Genomic DNA, 14,794 nt, shown 5'->3' with positions numbered 1-14,794 from the left:
CTACCAGACTGGCGAGAAAATGCATCGTCCTCACGACACATCCCAGTCCTCTTCGAGGTCGAAACTTCATGCAAAGAGGGACTGTGGAGGGGATCTCCTCCTAGCTCCTCAGGATGTCTTTGTCCCAAAGGACAGTGACATCGACTATGACACCTGACGAAGAGCCAAGCTTGGCATTCGCAGGTGGGTCCAAGCCACGGCTTGGTTCCTTCTCTCACCCTGCGCCACTGTCATGATGGGGAGAAGATTCCACATTATTGACTGTGGATGTACAACCCCCCTTGAGGGGCTGTACATTCAAAGAAGCTCGCAAGCAAGTCTCCAACACGGACTTTGTTCCATGAGCAGCGCCATTGGAACCAGGGGAAGGAGAGTGACCCTTGGTTCAAACTCCAGGGGCTCCTGAGACGTTAGACCCATGGTTCCCACTCCCGAAGGAGCAGGTGAACCAGCAAGAGCCAACTGCTTCCTGCCGGAGGTAAGGAAGCAGACCCTTAGAAGTCTCATGGCAAGACTTCTTAGGGGAGGAGAAGCTACCTTCCTCTTCTTAGGCCAGGAAGCCTTGGAAGAGGGAGGTGAGGCGGCGGTAGACGACGGAGATGAAGATGAAGATGAAGACGACAACACCTTACTAGACCTCTTCTTCTTCAACCTCTTTTTCGTCAGCTTCTGCAGGAAAGATGTCAGGCACCCCCAAGGTGCGGCAGATGACTCAGCAGGTCCAGGAATGGGAACGAGCAGATCCATGTGTCAGAGCAGGAGCAGGTACAGGCAGCAGGCGTAGGTACGACAACAGGAACAGCAGGCTGAGTCACCTCTGCCACCATGAGGGGTGACAGAGGAGGAGCAGTAAGTAATCATAGATACATGCAGAGGTGCCACCCCAGGAGGGATTGGCACTGCAGATACAGGAGCCAGAAGGTGATGAGCTGGCAGAAGTGCCCTAGTCCCCATCACCACAGTAGGGGACACATTGGTCAGATGGTGTGACCAAACCAGGTAGGGCGACATATAATGACCAGGCTGAGTCACCGTAGGGGTAGTGGTGTTACGGCAATGGTACTATTCAAGTGTGCCAACAAAGCCTGTACAGAAGGTAGCCCAACCAGACCCACTGAGGCCCATCACCTGATCAGACCTGACACCTCATCTGCGGAAAGAAAGAATGGGACCCCCCAGCTCTGAAGGCATACCTTTGGAGCGAGAAAAGACTCCCAGAGGAGTGGTGTTGCCCTGGTCCATAGCCTCCCCCTCTCCTTCCTCCCCCAACTTGTCAAGAGAGGAAACACAAGCAGAGGCTTCCACCAAAGGGGAAGCAGCAAGCAAGAACGATTGCCAGGTGAGAGGTAGGAAGATGATGGGTTAGCTACCACAGGCGTGTTACCCCCAACCAGGGATTTAGGAGTCTTCCTACAATACCTTCTCCTCCCAGCAAACTTCCCCCACTGTGCCATGGACCAATCACAACACTCCGCACAACGATCTTCTAGATTACACTCACACCCTCGGCAAGATGAAGAGAGAGCATGAGGATCAAAATCGAGCGGTGATGAACAAGTACATCCACATTGACGGCCAAAAGCAAATTGGAATGTTTACATTCGGTTGGGAGAGATCCCAATGACTGGATTGGTAGTTAACTACTGAACACTCTTGTTTTAAGATTTCAGCAGCAGTGTCCAAGCTTTGCCTTAAGTAATTTCTATTGTAAAGGACCAAGGGTTTGTATATTGTGTGCGAACTAAATAATTTTGAAATGCACATACTGGATCCCTGATGGCCAATACCACATTTATAAGCTTGATTAGAATTTTGAGATCATTTCTATGGTTAGATCAATCATACAGCATTAATGAAACTTTAAATTTGCTTTTGTATGAGTACTATATTACTTACTTAAAGTAAGGACATCCTGCAGCTAAAATTGCGCGGCTAACCTTCATGTTTCCATCTAATAACTTAACACTTCCATCACATAAAACTTCTAATTTCCTGAGAGATGATAATTCTTTCAGAATTCTAGTAGCATGCAAACCACTTGTAGAATATTCTTGTCGACTCATGATTCTTATGTGTGTGAAAACAAGTACAAAACTGTCCTGCCTGCAATGCAAATAAAATATCAATTAAAAGTTAAAGACAATCATCAAAACACTTAAAATACACTGCATTCACACAAAGTAAAAATCATTGTCTTACTGGGCCTATCACTCTGATGGGTAGGGATTACCGACTAAGAATTATCTATAGATATTGATCTTCTGAGGGATGAAAGTTGGTCCTACACTAAAGCATTTTCTCAACCCCTGAAGTCAGTACAACATATTCTATTCTCTTCTTGTCAGTGTTTGTACAGTACTTTCATCTCTTCAGTGCCAAAACATTTGTACCTAACAGAATTCCTCCATATGTTTGCATTCTTTGCAATTAATTTGTTAAATGAATGAACTAGGGTAAACAACCGACTGGACTGGCCAACCCACTGACTACTGCGTTTGTGGCCACCCATATCTATTTGTAGTATATATACATATTACAGCAATTTTATCATTACTGCATTACTGACAACTAGAATTCATGGAAACAGTTTGTAAATGCATTGACGTATGTGTGACGCTCCACTACATTGGCAACGATGTGTCCTTTTGCCGTTGTCTGCTTGTAAGTACTTCAGAAATATCCGTAATTTTTCGGGGTTAATTTGGTTGCAAAAAAGGGATAATAGACATGAATTAAATAAACAATTTGAAGTAACAAAGTAAAGTTAAACTAAATAATGAGTAAAGTAAACAATTAAGGGAATAAAGCTTTGCACCTCATAAACCGTGTACTCGTGTGCTGCCCGTAACTGTGTTTGTGGAGTGAGCACTTAGGAACCAGGAACCGGAGCGTGGTTTAGGTGCAATTTGGAGTGAATTAAGACCAAAATGTGTATAATTACAATCAAATAAGCAATGTGGAGTTTCAGTTGTGATGGCAGTGAGGATAAGACCACCGATTACAAGGTAAAAATGAATTTCAGTTCAAAATATGACCCCGGGAATAAAAAGCTTCATACTTTCACTTATACAGGCAACAAAATGATGTTTTATTGTGCTGATTACAACTGCAATCTTGAGTAAGATCAATAAACGTTACATAAATACGCTAACATTGTTCAAATGAGTACTGGGAAGGCTGGGAAAGATGGTGGATTGTCTGTGGTTACGAACGGCAAGTCACGGGGTTGCCGCCATATTAGATTTCATAACTGCCTTGAAAATGATATTGTTAAGATACAATAAAGTTTGTTCATACTTACCTGGCAGATATATATATAGCTGTATTCTCTGAAGTCCGACAGAATTTCTAAAACTTACGACACACGTAGTGGGAGTTAGGGTGGTTAGTACCCATTCCCGCCGCTGGGAGGCGGGTATCAGGAACCATTCCCATTTTCTATCAGATTTCTATCTCCACTGTCTCCTGAGGGGAGGTGGGTGGGTACTAAAAATATATATATCTGCCAGGTAAGTATGAACAAACTTTATTGTATCTTAACAATATCATTTTGTTCATGAAACTTACCTGTCAGATATATATTTAGCTGAATCCCACCTTTGGCGGTGGGAGAGACAGAAAAAGGATTTTAGGAAACATATAAATGTAGATGATTGACATCTTGGTTCCTTACCTGTTAGCATAGCTGACTTCGTGATTACTGTCACCCAAGCCTGCTTCTGCTTCACTAGAGTTACCAACAAGGTAGTGACCTGTGTAGTTGGTGCGCTCTAGATGATCTGTCAACGGGGACGGGACCACAATGTGACTAGACCATGACCATACTTCTGAGGGCAACGAGGCAAAACCACCACCTAAGTTAGCCTAACAACAAACTCCCATATACCAAAGGCTAAAGGAAGGGACGACCGTACTCGGCAGCCGACCCTACAACCATAAACATACAAATATTAAAAACTCACCTACCCTTTTCTATGGTGAAAGGATGAGTGCTACCTCCTGCCCCCAAAATAGTGTCTGCGGCGACGTATGCCCAAGAGAGTAACAGTTTTCATAGGTCGTTCTCACCTCCCGTAGGTAGCGAGGCGAAACACTGGAGTTACTCACCTCCAAAAAAGTAGCACTTAAAATGTCTTTAAGAGCCATGTTTTTCTGAAAGGCTATTGAGGTCGAAATAGCCCTTACTTCGTGCGCATTAACTTTTAGTAGCTTAAAGTCGCTGTCTTTGCAAGAAGAGTGCGCCTCTTTAATGTGTTTCTTAAAAAGAATGCCAGTGCATTCTTGGACATGGGCATGTTTGGTCTCTTGACCGAACACCATAAGTTCTCCGCAGAACCTCGGCAATCCTTCGTTCTACGAATATACTCTCTAAGAGCCCTAACAGGACACAGGACTCTTTCTGGCTCTTGACCAATGATCTCTGCCATACCCTTGATACTCGAACGTTCTAGGCCACGGATTGGAAGGGTTTTCAGTTTTTGGCCAGAAACGACATACCCAAAGAGCAGACCGCATTATGCCCTTTGAAGCCGACGTGTTTGCTGATAGCCTGTATTTCGCTAACTCTCTTCGCCGTCGCCAGAGCAGTTAGGAATACAGTTTTCTTCGTCAAATTTCGTAGAGACGAAGAGGAAAGAGGTTCAAGCGATTTGACATTAAATATTTGAGGACCACATCCAGGTTCCACGAAGGTAACTTCGGTAGCGGTACCTTGGGTCGTCTCGAAAGATCTCAATAGATCATGGAGATCCTTGTTATTAGCGAGGTCAAGACCTCTATGGCGAAAAAAAACTACAGATAGGACGCTTCTGTAGCCTTTAATAGTTGACACTGCCAACTTCAGATCTTGTTTAAGATAAAGCAAGAAGTCGGCGATCTGGCTCACAGAGGTAGTGGTAGAGGAAACTCCTTTTCTCTTACACCAACTTCTAAAGGCTGCCCACTTCGATTGGTAAACCGCGATTGATGATGGTCTCCTCGCGGTGGCGATAGCTTTAGCCACTGATTTCGAAAAACCTCTCGCTCTGGCCAACTTTTGGATAGTCTGAACGCAGTCAGACTCAGAGCGGAGAGGTTTTTTCTGGTACCTCTCGAAGTGGGGCTGTTTGAGTAGATCTCTCCTTAACGGAAGAGATCTCGGATAATCCACTAGGTAGAACATCACCTCTGTGAACCAGATCGCTGCGGGCCAAAAGGGGGCGATTAAAGTCAACCTCGTTCCCTCCGATGCTGCGAATTTTCTCATCACCTCCCCCAGGATCTTGAAGGGGGAAAAGCGTAGAGATCCAGGCCCGACCAAATCCACCCATAGAAGGGGCCGTATTTCTTTACTGCACTGCTCCCGGATCGAGAACCGGGGAGCAATACAGAGGAAGTCCTCGCCGTCCTTGACGTTGCAAAGATGTCCACTAAGGGGCATCCCCAAAGACCCCACAGCTCCTGGCATACGTCTTGATTGAGAGTCCACTCTGTCGGCAATAACTGTCCTTGTCGACTGAGGAGATCTGCCCGGACGTTCTCGACTCCGGCAATGAACCTTATCAATATTGTGACTTCTCTCTCCTTTGCCCAAAGTAGAATCTCTTTCGCTAGAGCGAACAGGTAGCGAGAGTGTGTTCCTCCTTGTTTCTTCAAGTATGCCAGGGCTGTGGTGTTGTCCGAGTTGACTTGAACTACACGACGGAGACTTTGTTCTGGAAGAACTGGAACGAGCGCTAATTGAACCGCTGCCAGCTCTTTGAAGTTGATATGCCAGGTTACCTGTTCCCCTCTCCAGGTACCTGACACTTCCTCCCCCCCTAGAGTTGCTCCCCACCCGTGGATGACGCGTCGGAGAACAACACTAGGTCGGGGTTCTGAAGCTTGAGGGGGATATGCCCTCTGACAGCTTCCACGGTATCGAGCCAATACCATCTTAGATGGTTCTTCACCTCTTCGAGATGCTTAACTTCATGTCGAAGTTGTCCTTTTCTGTCCAGCTGTCCGACAGAAAGAACTGAAGAGGTCGGAGGTGTAGCCTCCCCAGGGAAACAAACTTCTCCAGCGAGGAAATGGTCCCCAGCAGACTCATCCATTCCCTCACCGAGCATGAATCCTTCCCTAGAAAGGCCGACACTTTTTCTATGCCTTGTTGCTGACGTTCCTTGGGACGGAAAAAGCCCAAAAAGCCACTGAAATCCATCTGAATCCCCAGATACACGATGGACTGTGGTTGGGGTCAGATGTGACTTTTCGAAGTTCACCAGAAGTCCCAGGGACGCAGCTAAAGACAGAGTCGTTTGCAAGTCCTTCAGGCACCGGGTCTGCGAGGAGGCTCGTATGAGCCAGTCGTCCAGATAGAGCGAGATTCTGATGTTGGAAAGATGGAGCCACCTCGCCACGTTCTTCATTAAGATGGTGAAGATAAAAGGGGCCGTACTCAGTCCGAAACAAAGAGCCCTGAATTGAAAGACCTTCCCTTTCAGTACGAACCGAAGGTACTTCATCGATTGGGGATGTATCGGGACGTTGAAAGTAGGCGTCCTGGAGGTCGAGTGATACCATCCAATCTCCGGGTCTTAAGGCCCCCAGAACTGACTGAGGTGGTCTCCATCTTGAACCTCTGCTTTTCTATATAGAGGTTTAGACGACTTACATCCAAAGACGGGGCCGCCACCCTCCCGATTGTTTCGGTACAAGAAACAATCTGTTGTAAAATCCTGGCGTTGCCAGGTCTAAAACCTGTTCCACTGCTCGTTTCTCGAGCAGGTCGAAAAGTATCTTTCGCTTTGTTTGAGGATACGATGGGGACAAGTCCCTGGGAGTGGAAGTCAACGGGGCGGCTTTATGAAAGGGATCTTGGTAACCCTTCTCTATGACGTCGAGAGACCAGGTGTCTGCCTCTCTTACTCTCCAGGCTTCTGCAAACAACTGCAGCCTGGCTCCTACCGGTGACTGAAGGCACGATCTCTCACTTCTTGCCCCTAGACTTGGAAGGGGCTCTACCTCTAGGAAGGCTTCTTCCTCGAGGAGACGATCTAGCGGAAGTCCCTCCACGAAAGGGCTTCTGCTTTCTAAACGGTTGGGCTCCTGACGACGTTGAAGGGCCAGCCGGACGTCTCGAAGACTGAGCCAACAGGTCTTGAGTGGCTTTCTCTTGCAGACTAACTGCCAGATCCTTCACCTAGCTTGGAGGAAGAGATGACTCGAGAAGGGAGCATACAAAAGTTCTGTCCTCTGGTTCGGGGAGAGACAGACTTAGCCGCAAAGTTGCAATAAAGCGACCTTTTCTTAAGCACGCCTGCTGAAAAATGAGAGGATAAACTCCTCTGAGCCATCCCTGACGGCCTTGTCCATGCATGACAATACACTGGACAGCTCCCCCAAGCTGATCGAGTCTGGCTTACGAGATTGGTTGTCTAAAGCTCCAAGACACCAGTCTAAGAAGTTGAAGACCTCTAAGGACCTAAAACAGTCCCTTCAAAAGATGGTCCAGTTCGGAAGCGTCCCATGATACTTTAGCTGAGGCTAAAAGGGCCCTCCTTGAGGCATCAACACGCTGGCGAAATCACCTTGAGCAGACGTAGGAACCTTCAATCCTAATTCCTCGCCTGTCTCATACCACATCCCTGCCTTACCGCTAAGTCTAGACGGAGGCAGGGCGAAAGTAGTCCTTCCCCCTTTGCTTTCCTAGACTCCATCCAGGCGTTAACCTTCCGGAAAGCTCTTCTAGTAGATAACGAACGTCTCATCCTTCACGAAACCTGGGAGTCTTGCTTGTCTTCGACGACGAAAACTGAGAAGGAGGAGGAAGGAGGAGCAGCAGGCTGGAAAGTATCGCCAAACGAATCACGAAGTAGTCGTGCCAAAAACTTGATAATCTGACAAAGCAGACGTAGCAGGTTGTTCTTCATCATAACATCATCAGAAGAACCGCTAAGTTCTCCTTCTTCCCTACCCGAGTGCAAATCCGAAGGAAGAGGCAGAAGTCCTTTAGCTCCAAGTCTCCTATCCGAACGATGAAGAGAAGAAGAGGGTAACGGATCCTTAACAGTCACAGGATCAGGAATCACCTTTAGAGGCGAACGTGAAGAAGAAATAAGACGAGAAGCGTCAGCCAAAGCCTCGGGAACAACATCCGAGTGACAGCGAAACTTCCACATTCGCGTCCACAGAGCTCTTACTAGGAAGTCTACGAGCGTCCATCTGAGTGGCCAACCTAGCATTCTCTCGACGGTCCAAAATCAGCGTCCGACCGAGCGTCCAGCGAAAGGTCCAAAGGAGCGTCCATCATAGAGACTCTTCTAACGTCCCGCGAAGCGTCCTTACGAACGTTCCGCGAAGAAACTTGATCAACTGCCCGACTAGCGTATCGTAGAGCATCAACACTGTCATGTCGAAGAGGGGCCGAACGCATAGAAGTCCGTCCGACAGCTACAAAATCGTCGTCAGCAGAAGCGTCGAAGTCGGAACGCCGAGCGTCCTCTTTACGGGAAGAGAGAGGAGCATGCAGAGATCTCTCTCTAACCTGGCGTCTAACGTCACCTCTAGACGAACCCTGGGGAGCAAAACGAAGTCTAGAGGGCGAAAAATCAGAAGACGGGGACGAAAGAGGAGCCGTTGGAGAAGACTGCCTAGTTCTCTTGATAGGAAGTCTATCGTCTTTCCTGCGACGAGGAACCGTCTCCTTCTGCTTCAGTAAAGCGTCCAGTTGCCGTTGCATAGCATGATGATCTCCGTCTGAGATGTCTCCTTACGCGGAGACGAGCTGCGTTTGTGAGAAGGAGAGGGGCGAGGGACGCCTTCTTACCTTCTCCCAGGAACAGCCTTGGCTCTAGAGCGACTGGGGCGCTCCTGCGGGCGTCATCGTCGATGACGTCCTAGACTTCTTCTGGGCGGAAAAGCTACGCTTTCCGGAGAAGAATGCCACTCAGACAAAGCATGACGTGAAGCGTCAAGCTCTTGAAGATCCTCTTCAAAGGTCGCCGAATCTGAACGAGATTCCACCCCTTGCGCGGGGGGAGGACGCGTCGGAAGACGAGAAACAATCCTTCAGGATACGTGCTCGAGCACGCTCCTTAGCAGCCTGGGAAGCGTCCACAGGAACTGCTGAAGGGGACGTCAGATCGGTGGGGGTTCCCCGTAAACCCTCCTTCGGCCTTCGACATGCCCTCTCCCTGAGTCCTGGGAGTCCGGCAGAGGTCCCAGCCTAGAGGCGCTATAGAGCCGATCTGACGCCCCCTCCACTTCACTAGGGGCACTATCACTGCACTTATTTTGCCTGTTTTCAAGGGCAAGCACTTTAGATTCAAGCGTCTTCAATGAATCCAGGATAAGCGAAAGGGCATTACCCTCCGCAGACACCACTTGAGGGCCCGAAGGCAACACTATGGGGTTAGGAGACACAAAATCTAAAGGAGGGTTAGAAGGGGATACATTAAGACCCTGTCTGCTACCCGACTTACTCCTGGAGGAAGACCTCCTAATCCTATCACGTTCTAACTTATTTACGTAGGATTCATACGTCTTCCATTGTAAATCATCCAAGCTTTCACACTCATTACAGCGCAAATCATATTTACACTCTTGCCCCCTACACCCTTTACACAATGTGTGAGGATCAGCCAAGGCTTTAGGAAGCCTAACCTTGCATTCCACTTTCGAACACACCCTGGCGCTAGCCGAACTACATCCAGACATATTTAAGGAAAAAAATCTAAGCCAAATTCAAAACAAAACAGTTCCCAAGTCACGTATGCCAAGCTATCGATCCAATCAAAAACCAAAAAATGTCAAGAGGATACTCAAGCAATGAAAAGTTTTCCAAAATCCTGAGGCGGAGCTGTGTAAACAGATGTTTACAACACCGGTAAGTTTCATGAACAAAATGATATTGTTAAGATACAATAAAGTTTGTTCATACTTACCTGGCAGATATATATATTTTTAGTACCCACCCACCTCCCCTCAGGAGACAGTGGAGATAGAAATCTGATAGAAAATGGGAATGGTTCCTGATACCCGCCTCCCAGCGGCGGGAATGGGTACTAACCACCCTAACTCCCACTACGTGTGTCGTAAGTTTTAGAAATTCTGTCGGACTTCAGAGAATACAGCTATATATATATCTGACAGGTAAGTTTCATGAACAAAACATATTTTGCAAAGAGCTCACATGCTTATTTTAATTTGTATGGCGCTTTCATAGGGTAAACAATCACGGACGATCCACCATCATCACACTGGCCGGGTCTTATTCAGCGATATTAATTGGTGAAAACAAGAATACAATTACAACTCTAAGCATACCATTCAAAAGATTGAAGTTTCTTCAACATAATGTGATATATGAAAGCCCCATACGAACTAAAATAAGCATGTGACGCTCTTCGTAAAATATGTTTTCTAGGCAGTTTTGAAATCCAATATGGCGGCGGTCGTTTGGCTGGCCGGTCTAAATCACGGACTGTCCACCATCTTTCCCAGCCTTCCCAGCACTCATTTGAACAATGTTAGCATATATATGTAACGTTTATTGATCTTACTCAAGATTGCAGTTGTAATCAGCACAATAAAACAACATTTTGTTGCCTATATTAGTGAAAGTATGAAACTTGTTATTCCCGGGGGTCATGGTTTGAACTGAATTCATTTGTTTTTACCATTGTACTCAGTGGTTTTATCCCTCACTGCCATCACAACTGAAAACTCCACAGTGCTTATTTGATTGTAATTATACACATTTTGGTCTTAATTCACTCCACATTGCACTTGAACCATGTTACTGTTCCTGGTTCCTAAGTGCTCACTCAACAAACACAGTTACTAGCAGCAGCAGATAACACTGTTTATGATGTGCAAAGCTTTATTCCCTTAATTGTTTACTTTACTCATTATTTAGTTTAACTTTACTTTGTTATTTCAAAATGTTTATTTAATTCATGTCTATTATCCCTTTTTTGCAACCAAATTACCAAGAAAAATTACAGAAATTTCTAAAGTAGATACAATCCAATGTTTCTAACCTTGTCGTACATCTGGCTGCCGAAAACCATCACGGAGCAGATGACAATTAGTGGATTATTTATTTTTATTTTTGCTAGCACTTTTCATTGATTTAAGTCTATATTAGTATTTTGAATTTTTTAATAACTGTATGCTAGAAATAAATGTAACCTTTAATGTTTGCATGCTAAGAATGGCAAAATCATCGTTGCCACATTAGTGGAGCTTCACACATACGCCGATGCATTATCATAAACTGTTTCCATGAATTAGATCTAGTTGTCATAGTAATGCTATAATGATAAAATTGCTTTAATATTTATGTATATATACTTCCAATACATAGCCTAATTTCACCAATTTCCATGTTTTGTGTAAGTCTTATACCCAGTTTGGAGGGTGAACACATACCAATTGGCAAGAGAGAGAGAGAGAGAAAGGAAGGTGAAGGAAGGAAGAAGGGCAGGGGTGGCGATGGAGGTGGGGGGAGAGGGTAGGCGGAGCTTTTTACATGTGTTCGTATCCATTTCTGGATAATGGAGTTTTGTCTCTTGGTACGAGGACAAGTATAATATTCTTTACTATTAGTAATTCACGATACCCTTATAAATTACAGCACTGGGTGTAATACACTATAGCAAAATCTCGTTCTGGTACAAGTGTTCGTTACAGAAATATTGCCAAAAACATGCTTGCACTGTTTCTGAAACCCATAGGTAGTAGGTATGCTGCTTAGTTGTCAATCAAGTTTTTTGTAATCAACTATTTTTTACAAGCTAGCTATTGTATAAATTTGTACTTTTCTCAATCAAAACATATGCCCCTCAATGCTAACTTTCCTCTTTTAACGACTTTCTGGTCATTGCAAATTCGGCCCCATTAATTTCTTATGGTGCGAAAACAGACAGAGGCCCAGGGACCGAAAACGATTGCGTCACACTACGGCGGTAATCCGGCAGTAAAACATCTTCATATATCCAAAAAGTAAATAATAAACATATACTATATGCGCATTACGATTATAACAATTACATGAATAGCTGATAACAATCTGCATGAATAACTGGTAAACTGTTCTGCAAGAAAGTTGAGTGTAGCAATTATTTACAATAGGTACGAAAGTCAAGATGTCGTGACGTCATAATACAGGACTTAAACGAACATTTCTAATTCTGAAAAAAATAATACTTAAATTGAGTCAGAATCGAGTTACTTTTTCAATAACGAATATTTTCAAATTAATCATCATAAATATGTAAAATATTGATGTTTTACTATTTATTTAGAAAATTATCTAAGTGCACGCTTCGTCGTCGTCTTCTACCAAAACAGTTGTTTACTAACAAACAAGCCGGTTAGGGACCGTGTTCCGATTGTTGTGATGAAAGTGCCCCAGCGTCTGTGGGTGCAAGTGGTGTGCGGATTTATCACAGGAAATGGGAAGTTTATTGACACAAGCGACTCCGTAAACATCGAGATGGCGTCAATCTTCTAAATATTTTGAGTTGTAAGTAAAAATGTTGAACGTGTTTTGGTGAGATTTGGACTGCCTTGTACCACCATTTCACTACCCTCTGTTTAAATCTTAAAATTTGGCCTTAATTTCTAACTTTGGAGAAAATACTTACTTTGAAAGGAGAGTAGAGGTCTTTAGCTCCAATGTCAGGACGCGTTATAATGTACTTTTTTTGGGGTTGTACACGTTGATCGTATATGGTCCACCCCTGTAGCATGCGGGTTTTTACCCTACTTCGAAAGGAGAGTAGAGGTCTTTAGCTCTGTTTCTCACCAACAACAAGTCGCGACTAATGCCCATCTCCGGTGTCCGGATGCGTTATGCAAATGTACTTTTTCGGAGGGTGGCATGCATTGATAGACGTTGGCCTGCTGCAGGTCATGCGGTGTTTTACCCTATCGAGTGAATAAGGCAGAGCCACGCGATGACGATGGATCGACTGCGGTTGCTTACCCTAGGTATAACACCAGTTGTAGAACTAACCATAGCTGTGTAGCCTATACATTGACTCAAACTGTAATAGAAACCATCTTAAATGAATAGTAGCTATTACCTAGTGCAAATTTACCGGGAGTTAGGTATCTGTCATTGAGTAAGCTACCTATTGGTTGGATTAAGCATGCCGATAGATTTGCGTTGACGCAGGGGTTGGGTACGGGGGTTCAATGATTATCCTACCGATTTAAAACTTGTAGTTATGAAGTAATCAACAGAAATCGTTGCAGTAGTATTACGGGATGCTCTAGGTGAAAGAGCCCCTGCTGGCACAAAGCCAGCTACCTAATTTACTAATTCACAACCAACCTTGCATATTAGCAGTACCTGAGTAACTGCAGTGGTTGTAGTCTGGGAGTAGTAGTAATAGTAGTAACAGATGGAGTTAAACTTCTAACGGCTCCCCATTTCATTCCGATAGACATGTAATAGCACGCATTTCATTATGTCAACTTACAAACAGTTCACTTCCAAAGTTCTTTCATTATTTGATTTCAGTCTGCAGTGCTCCTTATCTGAGTTGGGAAAAAGAAGATTGCTAACAGTGATTCGACCATTTTCTTCCTGATGGGACTGTTTAAAAGTATATTACTTATTTCCCTGTAAGCTGGAAAGTATAAATTATTAAGAAGTGTTCCACTTCTAAGTCCTTCTTTACATGGAGAACGCTGAGTAAATTTCCATCGTGATGCCTTTTTGTCATCAGACTCTAATGTATTCAGTATATTACATTCTAGCTTTATTTAGTACGTGACACTACGTGCTGACCTGTTTCTGTTATCTTGAGAAGGAATCCAAGTTCAAAAATGATGATAGAGTCTCTGGTAAAAGTGTAAGTGTTTACATAATAAAAATATGGAATGTTAGTCCATATATATAAAAGTCTAAAACTAAAGAGGTCAACCAGATTGCTTGCAGGAATGTGATCAGACTAGAGACGCTAAAGATGACGTATACAATAAGTATGTAGGCTAAGATAACATGCCGTCACCTGTAGTCATTCAATTGTTTATAAACATTAGTCCAAGCTCCCTGCTTGAGACAACTACCCCGACCTATTATTCAAACGGCCTACGTGATCTGTAGCGTGTCTCATTCGATTGTGTGTTCGTATGAAACTATGTCATCTGATAGTATGTTCATATGTTCGAACTACTGTCTGTTCCTTCATAACTTGTAACAGAGATGGTAGGACAGGCAGAACAGAGTTAGCTATCGTTATTAGAAGACCTGTACCTCTTTACCTAAGCTTTATCATGTAGAGGAATAGGATTAGCCATCATCATTGGCAGAAGCGATCAAGCTATCGTCATAGAAGACTTGTACGATCATACCTGATCTTCATCATGTAAAACTTCAGAAGAATATACTATTTTTATACCTTGTGTTTTCTACAAGAACCTCACCGAACCATGAGTTTAACACATCGTCGTAAAGATAATACCGACTTCGTAAGTGATCTACAAAACCCCAGACACTCCATTGAAGATGGAAGTGCAATACCAACCGACTTAGCGTATAGATTATCGCTAGTCTAACATTACCTCATAGGGCGCCTTATCATACAAGGCAAAGCCCTAATATTGGTGGCCAGCGTACCAGAAGAACTCTACAACGTCCTACGAAGAAAAACAGAATAATAAATCATGAAGTCAACGACGACGAAAGCAGCAGCAGATTCTTCAAGCAACCTAGTATCATCATTAGTGAGCGACTTCAGAAAACAACAAGATTCGTCAAGCAACTTAGTATCATCGTTAGTGAATAACTTCAAGAAACAAAACCGACGTGTCCTTTTCC

The sequence above is a fragment of the Macrobrachium nipponense genome, chromosome 20 (genome assembly GCF_015104395.2).
Source record: "Macrobrachium nipponense isolate FS-2020 chromosome 20, ASM1510439v2, whole genome shotgun sequence".
Lineage (NCBI taxonomy): Eukaryota > Metazoa > Arthropoda > Malacostraca > Decapoda > Palaemonidae > Macrobrachium > Macrobrachium nipponense.
This window is presented reverse-complemented; position numbering follows the sequence as displayed.